Source organism: Protopterus annectens, chromosome 17.part0, assembly GCF_019279795.1.
Source record: "Protopterus annectens isolate FY-2018-M chromosome 17.part0, PAN1.0, whole genome shotgun sequence".
Lineage (NCBI taxonomy): Eukaryota > Metazoa > Chordata > Ceratodontiformes > Protopteridae > Protopterus > Protopterus annectens.
Window position 1 is genome coordinate 303,277,940 of NC_056751.1, and position 14,415 is coordinate 303,292,354.

Here is a 14,415-nt window from a genome sequence, read left to right on the forward strand (position 1 = left end):
TCTCTTCAGCTGTATCCTGCATCATCCATTGCTCTTTCATTTGGGAACTCAGTATCCTATCACTTCGCAACACTGACTGTGTCAGAGTTGCCACTGTTTCCTGTTCCTTCCCTTGCTGTACAACTGCAGTGGAACTTTTGTACTGGTTTCTTCTGAAGGCTCCAAAGTATTTTCATTTGGCAACTGATAAGATGCTTCCCATTCTGCCCGTTTCTCCTTAATTTGGGGGCTCATTATTCTATCATGCTGTGATGTTATCAGAGATGGATTTTCTACACTAAGGCCTTCGCTTCGCAGATAATTCATAACTTCAGTATCTGTTTCTTTAACTTCTCCATTACTAATCTTATTTTCTACTTTCCCACTTTTTATTATTTGTTGTATTTAAGCAATAACCCACGCCTGGGTGTGGGTAATGCTGGATTTACCCACGGTTGGTGTGGTTTGGTCATGAGGGTGAAGCCCGAGTGGCCAAACAAAGACAACCGTGGGTAAATCCAGTATTACTCACACCCAGAAGTGGGTTACTGCTATTATATAATGACATTATTTAAGAAAAAAAAATACTTACTTTTCTTAAATAATGGCATTGTATAATGCCTCCGTGCTGCCCTTACGCAGCTGTCTGGAATTCTGCGGCAGTTCTGATGTACTGCGCATGCGTATGCTTACGTAGTACATCAGAGCTGTGGGTGGCAGCAACGGAGAAAGCAAGATCTCCTTTGCTTTTTACAAGCTGTCTCTCTATGTTAAACCCATTTAACATAGCGAGACAGCTTTAAAAAAAGCAACGGAGAAAGGAAGATCTCCGTTACCTTTTTTAAAGCTGTCTCGCTATGTTAAACTCCTTTAACACAGCGAGACAGTGTCTAAAAAGCAACAGAGATCTTGCGTTCTCCGTTTCTGTAAAAAAAGACTTATACTAATGGAAAAAGTCCGGGCGACCGGACCTTTTTCCATTAGTATAAGTCTGATTTACAAAGTGTACGCTGACCAGTCAGCGTGCACGTTTTGGAATATTAATGGGGGTTCGTTGTATAATATGAAATTTTCCATATCCAGATGTCTTTGCCTGTATTTCTCTTTAAATATTTTTGGTACTGTTTTTTTTTTTTTTTATATTTGATTAGTTTAGCTTTTTCCTTTGCATAAATATTGCAGCAAATTAAATCTCTTTTTCCTTCCTATGTCCATATTTCTTCTTCAGATGTCTCCAGCTCCTCTTGTTTCTCCTTACTTGGAGAACTCATTGATGTTCTTTGTGTTTCAATGTTGCAGTCATTACATTTGGGTAATCTGCAGGCAGGTTGCCTTCAGTCGGCCTGATTAACAAAGTCTTGGGTCCTGCGTCGGTTGCTGTCCCTTCTTCCATGACGTCAGGTCATCAGGGGTATAAAACATGCAGCCGACCCCATTACATCAGTCTTTCTTGCCGTGCGGTGCCCGAAGCAGAAGCAGTTTGCAAGTGTCAGTCGGCCGACTCCTAAAATTTTCGTTTTCGAGTTTCAGAACCGAAGTCTTCAGCTAAAAGCTAAGTACCCCGTTGGGGAAACTTTTTCTTGCACCTTACCAATGTCAGTAAATGTTAATAATTGTATTACTTGTGGGAAGCAAATACCTCATAAGGATTTCCATTTGTACTGTATTCCTTGCCTAGGCCCTGACCGCGACATACCTTGCTGTCGGTTTTGTGCTTTATTTAATCAGCGCACTATCCGTCGTCGGTACATTTTTGCTTCTAAATATTTTGGTTCTTGGTTTAATTATCCAGAAATGTCGTCGGCTAGCCATCCGACTACCGGAGTACCGAAAAAATGTAAAGAAAAAGGCAGAGACAGGCCGTTGAGGTCCAAAACTGTCGACGACGCTTCTCCTAAGCCAGTCGCCAGTTCGCCGGTACTCAGTGAGGTGCTTTCGCAGCCCCTGATACCCGCTACTTCTGATTCGCAGGCCTCTACTGAGACCCATTCGGAGTCCGGTATGCCGCAAGATACTTTGGAACCCGCGGATGTCTCTACCTTGGATGGGTCCGGAGCCGCTGTGCAGGCACCAGCTTCTGAGAGTGTATACAGGCGTACAGATTTGTATATTAAACCGACACCACCTTCAATTTTAAGGCCAAAATCTCGACCTATGTCTAAAAAACCGACACCCAGGCCGCATGTTCAGGCCCCTATGCCTAAAAAACACATGATCAAAATGGCTGAAGATTTAATTACTTCTTCTTTTTTAAAACTTCTTCACATGAACTTATGAATTTAATTACTCTAATCAGGGGTAGTCAACCCCCCCCCCTCTTCTAAGAGGCCTAGGTCGGAACTTGATTATGAATCTTCAGAACAGGACTCTGTTTCTTCTGACTCTTCTAATGAACTGGATTTGTCCATACCTACTTATGAGGACTCTGATGCAGAGGATTCTATTCCTTCTGCTTCTCACCTTGAGGATTTTTCTTTTGGGGAAACTTTACATACCTTAAGGGAGCACTTCCACTGGGAAAGTCAGGATTTCTCTGAATCCAAAAAGAGGCTTAGGGATTTTCTTCTTCTTCCTCAGCATAGGCCTTTGGCTATATCTCCTGTACTAAAACTTGTTGATGATGTGTTTTCCGAATGCAGTATGGCCCCTGATTCCCTGCCTCTGGCTCCTTGTAAGCCAGACAGATACTGCAGGGTCCCTGACTCCCACAAATTCCTTTTCAAAAATCCTGTTGCGGACCCTGAAACCATTTCACAGGGGCCCAAGGGCATTAAGGCTTCTACTGCTAAAAATCCTACCCCTTCTGATAGAGACTCCGGGGTGCTGGATAGATGAGGAAAAAAGTTTATACTTCTGCAACCTCGGCAATCAGGGCTTTAAACTGTCAATTCCATATACTAAAATATCAACAACATATCATGGGACTGCTTAAACAGAAAATTATGTTGTTTTCTGACTGTGTGGAAAATAAGGATTTACAGGATTTATTCCATTCAGCTGAACAAGTTGGAAAACATACTTTGTAATGTGGTTTTGATTCTTTGGAGGCCTCTTGCAGGGCAACTGTTACTGGGTCTGTGCTTAGAAGGCATGCTTGGTTTAAGGAGCAATCTCTGCCTGATCATGTTAAAGAAAAATTGTTGGATGCTCCTTTGCAGCAGGACCGTCTGTTTGGCAATAAGGCTGAAGAAGTTTTAAAAAAGATGGAAGATAAAGCTAAATCTATGCAATCTGTGAAAGATTTCTTACAAGTACAACCTCCAAGATTTAGTAGGAACTGGCCTACTAAGAACTGGTCCTTTCCAGTTCCTTCCAGAGCCACTCAAGCCAAACCCAGACATAACAAAAGTACCAGGTTTCAGTCCCAAGGGACTTTCAGAACTAAGCAATGGGGTGCCTCCGCTTCCAAATCTGGAAACAACAAGATACCTCCCTATGGTAAACAGTCTCAATGACTTTCCTTTAAAATTACCAAGCACTTACCTATTAGCCGCCCCTTTGGGGGGAAAACTGGCTCTTCATGCAAAAAACTGGAAACTTATAACCCAGGACAAATGGGTTTTAAATATAGTGTCCCAGGGATACAGATTTCATTTCCACACGTTGCCAACTCCAAACAGATGGCCAGATCTGCCCCCAAATCAGTCGGCAGAGGCTCAGAAACAAGTACTTTCCCTCCTAAACGTGGGGGCTATTCAACTAGTACCAGAAGAGGAAAAGGGACAAGGTTTCTATTCCAGACTTTTCCTGGTACCCAGAAAAGACAAATCTTGTTGTCCAGTTCTGGACTTGTCTACTCTAAACACCTTTCTGCACTCCAAAATTCAAGATGCTGACTCTTCACCAGTTACTTCCTATGCTAGGCAAGGATGCCTGGTTGGCAACTCTAGATTTAAAAGATGCTTACCTGCATATCCCAGTCAGGGAATCTTGCAGAAGATACCTCCGCTTCAAGGCAGGCTACTTGCATTATCAGTTCTCTGCACTGCCCTTTGGCTTATCTACTGCGCCCAGGGTATTTACAAAGTGCCCGGCTCCAGTAATTGCATTTTTCAGGCAAAGAAATGATTCAGATATATCCATACCTGGACGATTGTCTAATTCAGGCAGAAAACAAGTCCATTCTTCTAAAACATCTGGCGTTTGTAAAAAGGATTCTAACTTGTCTAGGGTACACCATAAACGAAAAGAAATCATAACTAGTACCCTCTCAAAAAATTACATTCCTGTGTGCAAGCTTGAATACAACTGCCCAGATGGCTTTCCTTACACCAGAAAAGCAAATTCAATTGGTGACTTACTTCAAACAGGTGCCCACAGAAACCCTGCTATCTGCAAGACAAATACTGCAAGCCTTGAGGTTCATGGCCTCCTGCATTCTTCTAATTCCCTATGCAAGACTGCATATGAGGAAACTTCAGTGGTACTTAAAAAGTTTATGGAGTCAACATTGTCACAGCCTGGAAACAATGATTCCTATCATACTTTGCCTGCAACTAGAGTTCCTGTGGTGGGCAGAGGCCTGCCACCAAAATAAGGGACTGCCATTCACACCACCCCCTGCCACCCAAACCCTAACTACAGATGCATCAGACTATGCATGGGGGGCTCATATGGCAGGGAAGTGCATTCAGGGCAAATGGAGCCCAAATCAAATGCACCTTCATATCAATCAAAAAGAAATGTAGCTGTTCAGAATGCACTGACAGCCTTCAAGGACTACCTTCATCCAGGACAACTAATGGTAAAGACGGACAACACCACAGTTATGTGGTACATAAACAAGCAGGGGGGTACACATTCCTACCCCCTCTGACGACTAACCATGGCATTGTGGAACACGGCCTTGAGCTGTCAAGTACAACTACTAGCTCAATTCCTGCCAGGAAAGCTGAATATTTTGTCAGACGAACTAAGCAGAAATCTCATGGACCCACACGAATGGAAAATGGAACCACAGATTTTCAACATGTTGACACGCAAATGGGGGAGCCCAGACATAGATCTTTTTGCCTCACCCCAGAACTACCAGTTGGACAAATTTTGCACAAGAACTCCTCACAAAAAAGCCTGGAAAGTGGATGCTTTGTCTTTCAGCTGGGAAAACCTATCAGTCTATGCCTTTCCCCCTCTGTCTCTGCTCTCCAAAGTTCTACTAAAAGTCAAACAGGACAAACCAAAAATGATTTTGATTGCTCCAGACTGGCCTTGCCAACACTGGTACCCACTCTTACACAGTCTGTCACAAATTTCTCCATGGCACCTGCCTCAGACACCTTCCTTACTGTCTCAGCAGAACAACCAAATTCTGCACCTTCAGCTCCAAACATTGAATTTTGCAGCTTGGCTAATCACATTCCCCTTTAGCATCCCTCAGCAAACCTGTGATGAATGTCATTTTGGAGGTGAGAAGACCTAGTACTAGAAAATCTTATGCTGACAAATGGAAAAGATTATGTGCCTGGAATCAGTCTCAAGGGATGAGCACAGCAGTGCCCAATTTACCTCAGATTTTGCAATACTTAACTGAGATGCTTCACAAGGGCCTGTCTTTTTCTTCCATAAAAGTCCATTCCTCAGCCATTTCAGCTCATTACAACACAGAACCCCCCCTATTCTCTCATCCTCTGCTAAAGCAGTATCTCAGAGGGGCCAAGAACTTGAGGCCACCCAGGAGAGCTCCAACCCCTGGGACCTTAACTTTGCATTGGAGAAACTCACTCTACCTCCTTTCGAGCCAGCTGCTACTGCAGACTTAAAATTTCTTTCCTGGAAAACAACCTTCCTTTTAGCAATCACTTCGGCTACAGGCCCTTATGGCAGTGGAGCCTTTCATCATCTTTCATGCGGACAGGGTGTCACTCAGGACCAATCCATCCTTTATTTCCAAGGTAGTATCCAGTGTGGCTCTTAATCAGTCTGTTCATTTGCCAACTTTCTTTCCCAATCCACAGACCAAGGGGGAGTGGATTCTGCATTCATTGGATGTACACAGACAACTTAGATTTTACTTGGACAGAACTAAATCTCGAAGAAAATCTGAACAACTGCTGGTAGCATTTGCTCCAGGGGCAGAGGTAAAGGCTGTTTCAAAGCAAACCATTTCCAAATGGATAAGCCATTGTATTCATTTCTGCTATAAGCACCATGGAAAACCTATTCCCCAGGGGATCAGATCCCATTCCACCAGGGCTACATCTACTTCTGCAGCCTTTCTCAGAGGTGTTCCTACCAGGGATATTCTAGAAGCTGCAACCTGGAGTTCAGTTCATACTTTCACCAAGCATTATCATTTACCAATTTTCTCTAAATCCAGAGCTGGCTTTGCCACTGCTGTTTTGCAGGGCCTTATAGCCGGTCCTAATGCTGTATAACTCCATCCTCCCAACTATAGCTTTGGGAATCTACCCAAATGTAATGACTGCAACAGTGAAGCACGAAGAACATAGTACAGTTGTGTACACTTACCATAAATATAGATGTTCAAGTGTATTCACTGTTGCCTTCATGGTTACCCTCCCTCCAGCCCCCTGTTTTTTCTCTTACTATGCCTCTCCATCCTTTTATTACACTTAAAAGCCTTTTTGGTGTATTTGCTTTTGTTTGGAGGTATATTTTTGTGTTTTAAATTATTTATATATATTTTGCTCCCCTTTTGGGGGGCACTTGACATCTGGGGCAAGAAAAACTGTTGTAATGGCATGGGCTGCATGTTTTATACCCCTGACAACCTGACGTCATGGAAGAAGGGACAGCAGCTGACGCAGGACCCAAGACTTTGTTAATCAGGCCGACTGAGGGCAACCTGCCAGCAAATTACCCAAATGTAATGACTGCAACAGTGAATACACTCAAACATCTCCATTTATGGTAAGTGTACACAACTGTACTTTTCATCATGCTCTGATGTTGCCAGAGCTGGATTCTCTACACTAGATCCTTCACTTCACAGGTATTAACTTCACCTTCTATTTGTTTAATTTCTACTTTACTAGTTTCTACATTCCCCTTTTGTGATATTTTTGGTATTGTGCTAATTTCCATGTCTGGGTGTTTGCCTGTAATTTTTTTTTTGTTTTGTGTTTTCAAATATCTTTGGAGTTGCATTTTTGTATTGATTAGTCTGGCTTTCTCCTTTCTATAAATATTGCACCATATGAGATCTCTCTTTCTTTCCCATGCCATATTTCTTTTTTTATACCTTTCAAAAAAATGTCTGGGTTTTGTTCTTTATATCTCTGCAGTTTTTCAGTCACTTCTTTTTCAAATGGCCCATATATTGTTTTTCATGGTTCTGTTGTATTAATGAACACAAAGTTACATTTGAAGCTTTTAACTGTTTTTCTTGTGCAGGTATTTTTCTTTCCTATTAATTTCTCTCATATTTTTTTTTAATATTGTCTGTTTGGAAACTCTGGGCTTCTTGCATGGTAGTAACAGTACATAATTTCTTACTTCTCCTCAGTATTCCTGTCTATCATCTTTATGGCTCTTCTTGGACCTGTCAGTTTTTGTGGACTACTACTTCCTTCTACAATAGGGGGGGCATCTTACCCATTGTAGGATTATTTCCTTGTCTTGAGAATTCTGCACTGCAATTTTTTTCTAATCCTGGCACCAATGCACATACCAGAATTGGGCACTTCTTTTATTTATCCTGGGATTTGTGCCCCCAGCTATGTTTTTTTTAATTTTTTATTTTTATCCTACTTCTGTCCATGATATATGCTATATAAAATACAGTCTATACATTAGCGTTGCCTGCAGCGGTGGCGTTGTTGCCTCACAGCAAGAGCTTCTCCTGTTTGATTCTCGGTTGGGGTGCCTTCTGTGTGGAGTCTGCATATCCTCCCCACGGTTGGGTGGGCGTTCGAAAGACATGCGTAAATGGGCGTGCCTTCGTTGAAGGTTGAAAGCCGAGCTGGCACCTCAGCATTCGTGAAAATCTACTGCCAGTCATTAGCAGACCAGTGTTCCGCTGTGGCGAACCCTAACCGGGAAAAGCCGAAAGACAACAACAACATTAGCATTGCCTTGGTGAGATTTTGTAAAAAAAAGAGGGTCCACCTTGTGAAGGTACTCACTAAGACTTGCATATGAATTCAGTTCCAGCAATACAACTTTCCTTTTCTTACTAATTTTTATCATCTCACCATTCAGACCCCTAGATTCCTTTCTGATAGGGATGTACTATGCTGCTGTTTCTTTGTCCTCTAACACTTTGTGCTAGTTATAGCCCATTTAGCAGACTTAGGCAACCAGCTGATGGTACTGGGTTAATGGGAAGGATACAAATTACAACTACAGTAGCACTGGAATTATTGATGGTCTGATTGGGCTTGGACATTAAATAAAGTCAGTAATGATCATCTTTTGAGGTCTTAGGCCCTAATCTTAACATTGTAACAAAAGTAAAACTAAATACATAAGTAATAACTGCATATAAGTACCTACATATTATTAGGTATGTTATATTTGAAAGAGGTGTGTATTTTTTTGTCCATTTATCACTTGGAAAATGATAACTTGTTAAACTTTCTTTTTTAATGTAGCACATATATATATATATATATATATATATTTTTTTTTTGGCCATGATTAATGAAACTTGATTTTATTATTATTTTTTTCCTGCACAATAATGTGCTGCTTTGGCATGTTAATCAGGCATTTGACTTTATTATTTTAACCATATTTTGTAAGATGATAGCGAATGGTGCATCAGCTTACATTTCCTGTGTGTGCATTGTTCTTCAGTTCTATTAATTTCCTTATTTATGTATCTGTTAACGAGGTAAGAACACTGGTCCAAAGATCCTTTTCAGTCATGATCCAGGACACAAGGCATTTAACAAATGCAACATTTTTATCATAAGAACATATAAAGAAATTACAGGCGGTTTGCATGTATGACACACAAGTCACAAACAGCACATGTTGTGCATAATGCATAAAACGTCTGGACTACATAGAGACCGTAAAGCTGTAGTCGGTTCTGAAGTTACAGAGAGTTTAGAAACTAATACAAAGTAAAGATAGACAGTTAATAAGGGGCCAAAGGATTGTAATTAAAGGTAAAAGAGAAAAAGAAGCCTTCAGATGTTAAAGAAATGAACTCAGATGTCATCCTAATTAACCTATGGTACATATTCATAAGTTTGATCTTAGAAGGGCTGTGATTCCTTACTTAGCCATGATTATTAAAACAGTGACACTGAGTGTTTTTTTTTTTCAAACATTCTTAAAGTCCTAAGATCTAATGTCCTATGGTATTTTGTTCCAGTATTTGGGGTACAAATTTAGAATATGACCTTTCACCTCCTGCTAGTGAAAAAGGTCGTCTAACAGGAAGATACATGTGTGTATTTGTGAGTGTACAGGATGAGTTTCTGTAGTGCAGGAATTGTTTAAGTGGCTTATAATATTGGTCACTGAATGATTTATACGTTATAGAGTATTGATCAGTGAATGATTTATAAGTTAAAGAGTATTGGTCACATTCAGACTATCCTTGTTTTGTAATTAATTTAATTTCTCATTCGAATCTTCATACTGAACTTGGCTTTTCAGGTTTGTTAAAAAAATTCAGGGGCCAATAAATAGATAAAGTGCACAAATAGCACACTTTCTGCATCAAAAACTGCATGATTTGATATTGTATATGGCAAGGAGGCTACAGCCAACTACCCCTTCAGGGATTAACTAGTACACTTTGATGTGTTCAGTATTAATAAAGTTCGTCTTTCACTCTTTGGTTATTTTAAGATAGTTAAATGGGGGTCACAGACACTGCATCTCTTTGCCATGAGGTGCTTTTGTAAGTCCCTTGTTGTCTTCCATTGTGGCATCTTCCTAATTTTGCCAGATTCTGTAGAAGAGAGAACTTTGTCTTCACTGCTGTGCCAGTGTCTTGGATAATACCTTTGAAGCAGAATTAAGCCTTTGTTACAGTATTGATAAGTAGGACTTCAGCTCACCTGAACAGCCCTTCTCTCAGTGACCTTTTTGTTTTCTGTACTGCTTGAAAGCAGGACAGACTGGTGTTTATTCTCAGTGACCTTTTTTGTTTTCTGTACTCCTTGAAAGCAGGACAGACTGGTGTTTATTCTCAGTGACCTTTTCTGTTTTCTGTACTCCTTGAAAGCAGGACAGACTGGTGTTTATTCTCAGTGACCTTTTCTGTTTTCTGTACTCCCTGAAATCAGGACAGACTGGTGTTTATTCACAGTGACTTGTGTCTAACATAAACAGAAACGGCAATGCTGCTTGGGCATATGGTATGGAAGTAAGGCAACATTCAGTTATGAATTCACAGGGTAGTGCATACCTGTCAGCTGTCCAGATTTTTGCAGAATGTCCACCTTTTTTTATGTCTCCTGTTGTTGGTGTGTGCCTCATAAAATGTGTGGTTTTCTGGCAGATCCGTGAGGATTGATGTCATTTAACAATGACAGACATATGACTTTCAGACTTCACATCTTAAAGAAAATTGCATGCCTTATGCTAGTAAGTTGCTAAGCGTACAAGACCAGTAACTGTAACTTGTTCCTGATTTTGACCCTTTCTCCCACCATTATATTTGGCTTTGTCCATATAACTTGTGCTAAGATGTTGAAAGGTTTGCTGTAATAGCAAGTAAATCATAAAACTGGCATTTCAACTAGGGATCTTTAGAAATACAGTGCAACTCGAAATGTAAAAAAGTAGGATCAGTGGACCTATTAACTTTACATCTGTATATTTCCTAATTTCTGAAGAGCACCCCAGAATGAAATGTTTTTCTTCTTTTCTTTTCAAATAAATGATGTAGGTTTGTCTAATATTAAACCTTTACTGATATTTAAGCTTGTTAATTTCAGTTAATAATCTAGTTAAGCTCAGTTAACTGTATATGCAGCTGCAGGTAGCAATTACATTTTTATTTAAAGAATTAAGCACTTCATCTATGCAAAGTTAGCATGCTATAGCTCATTGGTATTCACGTGCGATTAGGAATGTTCGTTTGCACACATTTTTCGTGGAATACATCCAGTTCACAAAAGAAATAAAAAAAAATGGAAAGGGCCTGCTTTTTATGCAGTTGCATTTCATCTGAATAAGAGCATCACATTTGCACGGTCTTGCATACACAAAAAAAAAATGGAACTGTTACAGTGGTTGTGGGCAAGAAGACTGAGGATTGGTTTCCCCTCTTAGCCGTTTAAGGCTTCAGTTTAATGACAGAACAAGAAAGGCAAGAACATCTAATGATGGCCTTTTCTTGGACCCAGTAGTGTGTTGTTGCTGTTCAGCGGAGGTAAAGTCAGATGCATTTTTAAAAAAACATTCCTTTGAAGATGAGGGACCATTGAAGCAGCCAGTGTCACAACTGTGACATCAGAGGACTTTCTGTGATGTCAGAAGTTGCTTAAATGGAATATATAAACTGAAATGTTTTTGTAATCCTACTTTCAGTGGAGCAAATAAATATTAACATGTGACACAGGTACAGGGAAATAAATCAGATAAGTATATAATGCAAATGCACAGATCATTTGTTTTCCTGCCATAATTTCTCTTTAATGTCTTTAATCAGTCTTTTTTGATTTTTAAGTAGCTATGGGAAAGTAGCCATGTCTTTACATGATTGGGAAGTTTCTTTCACTTAGTTCCTGTGTGCAAACATTATTTACTCATGTTATGCATGAAAAAATCTGAACTTTATTCATGAACTGTTTATCATTTAGAAATTCTACCCACCAGTGTTTCATTTCTATTCAGTTTGTGCTCCATGGCTAATCTGGACCTAGAAAACAGTTCTTATTACATACTGACATAGTTTTTCTGTGTGTCCAAAGGATTCTTCTTTTCTTATATTGTCCCTGATAAAATGGTACACTCATAATGGATGTTACCCTTTTAATCACAGACTTTGATGTTAGAGAAGGATTGCATGAACCTCCTTATTAATAACTTAAGCTGTGTAACCTACCTATCAGCATACTTCCTCCCATTCTTTGCAAGGATGACCATGTGCTTTTCTATTGCAGTACTGAATCTTGTCACTGTTTTCGACCCTTCTTCCTCTTCAAGAAAGCTGTTGCAATCATCCTCCACCTTTTCTGTGAAGGAATATTTCCTCATGTCTTCCTTAAACTGTTAGTGTTCAGAGTTCAAGAACATTGATTATGACCCTTGGAACTGCAAAAAAAATGCTAATAAGGAAATATGTCCTAACTCCAAGATTGCAATATATCAGTGTATATCCTTATTCTGAACTGCAGTGATCTCAGAGTTAGAAGGAGAGGGGTGCATGTCCCTTGCATCAGGGGTGTGGGGGGGTAAAGTCATACTGCAGATGTCTTTGAAAATTGAAACAGCAAGTGTTAGAATTTGCTGTTATTTTGGATGAATCACATTTTAGTTCTGTAACTTACTTTATCTCTTCTCAGTTGTTTGGTGTGGGGAATTCCTGAGCTGCCCACCTTACTCGGCTTTTGTCCTTTCCTCTTGGTCTCATACGTTTATTTATTAACCTTGTACATCAAGGGTAGAGGTTTTGATTCCTTCCATTTGCATTTGTCTGCTGTGTCTCTCTGAACTAGTTACTTGACTTGACACTTCTCTCATTTCATCCTTGAAAAGAGACAATGGTGTCTGTTGGATTGGTTAACAAATGTATTAAGAAAACACACAAACACACACATTTTATATATATATATATATATATATATATATATGTATATATATATATATATATATATATATATATATATATATATATATATATATATATATATATATGATATGCCCTTGAATGCTTTAAATTCCCTTAAGGTACTTCAGTGCTTGTTATGTTTTATGCACCTACATTAATCGAGGCTATGCTTGTTCAGTTCTTTTAATACTTGGCTATCACTCTACAGACTCTTAAAAGCCTAGACAGTAGCCAAGGGTCAGAAACAAACCCTGTACATGTATTTGTGAGATAAAGAACTTATCCATTATGTCATCTCCTTCCCCCTTGTTAACTTGTTGGATAGGCAGGGTAATAAGCTGCATTTATCTGCTTACTTCATGGGTGCTTCATAGGAGTGAGATACCAGTAGCTGCATTCGTCACACTCGCTTGGGCTTTCTGAAGTTGTCCGATCCCTTTTATCTGACCCTAGAATGATGGACCCTTCAGTCAGTCTTGGTACAGTATTACCCTTCCTGAAACTACCACTGTTCCTGATGATGATGATGGTTGCTTTTCTGAGTGATTGAGAACCCCATGGAATATCCTTTTTGGTACAGGAAAAATAGAGCCCTCAGACAAGAATGGCTTCAAGTATACATGCTGGAGCTAAGAACTGAGTTTTCCACAGTGCATGCTGTGGTAAGGAAGTTGAAATGAGTATCCACTGTGATGTACTCAGGCAGCCAGGCTGTGTATTGTTTCACAAGAACAAGCGTGAAGGATAGTACTGAGATCTCATGCAGTGAGAAGTAGTGCTTGTCTTGCAGTGGGTCATAGACACTGGCATCTTTTCCCTTTTATTCACATTCCAGCAGAGGAAATTTTGGCAGCCCCCCTCAGTCACAGTTCCAGCTGCCTTCTGAAACTGAGAATAAGGACAAACTTTGTGGTCCGAATTGTAAAGGTAACAAGTTTCTTTACATACCAGGACATTGTTTTCCATGTTTCTGTTTGATTACGTGTATCTTAGAAAAACTGTAAGAAGACCTTAATTATTTGTTTTCATTACACAGTATATGAAAAGAATATGTTTTCAGTATCTCAGGTCTTAGAAAGTACTTGAACCTACCCCATTACTGCTAAGGAAGTTCTCTTGATTCCCTTCCTTAAGGCATTGCTGCTGATTTAAATTCGCTCCATATACTGGCCTTTTCTGCACAAGTCTTAGAGGTAAATAAAGCTGCCAGGATGACTTCCAGTTATCAGACATGCTCTTATAAATGCAGGAGGTTCTCTGTGCTGTGTAGAAGATAATTTATATCACCTTACTTAGTTAATTTGAAGGTTATCAAGACTTATTTCAGGTACATATTTCACTTTGATTTCAGTTCTGATCTAACCTCTCAACTTCTTACAGCAAGAAATCTGGACAAAGCCAGTAATAAAAGTGGTACAAAGGCCCAAAAATTGGGACACTTTTTAATATTGCTCTTACAAACTTAGAAAGTTGATAGAATGACAGATTTTGCTTTAGCATGAATTTTCTGAAGGGCATGAAGTCTGAAACTCAAATGTCTCTCATTTTCTAACTTCAGTCTTTAACAATTTAACTGTAATTTCCCAGAAAACCATGATTTTATGAAAAACAGACCAAAAATAAGAGGTAAAAATCTGGACATTCTATGAAAATCTGTACCGTTGAGAGGTATCACCTTGAAACATCATGATCTTGTGTGAGGTAGAACTCTGGTCATGTCTAATTATCAAGCAGTTCTT

The 14,415-nt window shown here is 39.7% G+C and overlaps 1 protein-coding gene across 1 annotated transcript in view; it reads left to right on the top strand.

Annotated features, from left to right (window-relative positions):
- The window catches only part of MPPED2 (metallophosphoesterase domain containing 2), a 1,431,207-nt gene that overhangs the window by 1,051,957 nt on the left and 364,835 nt on the right, over window positions 1–14,415 (top strand). The window lies entirely within an intron of this gene.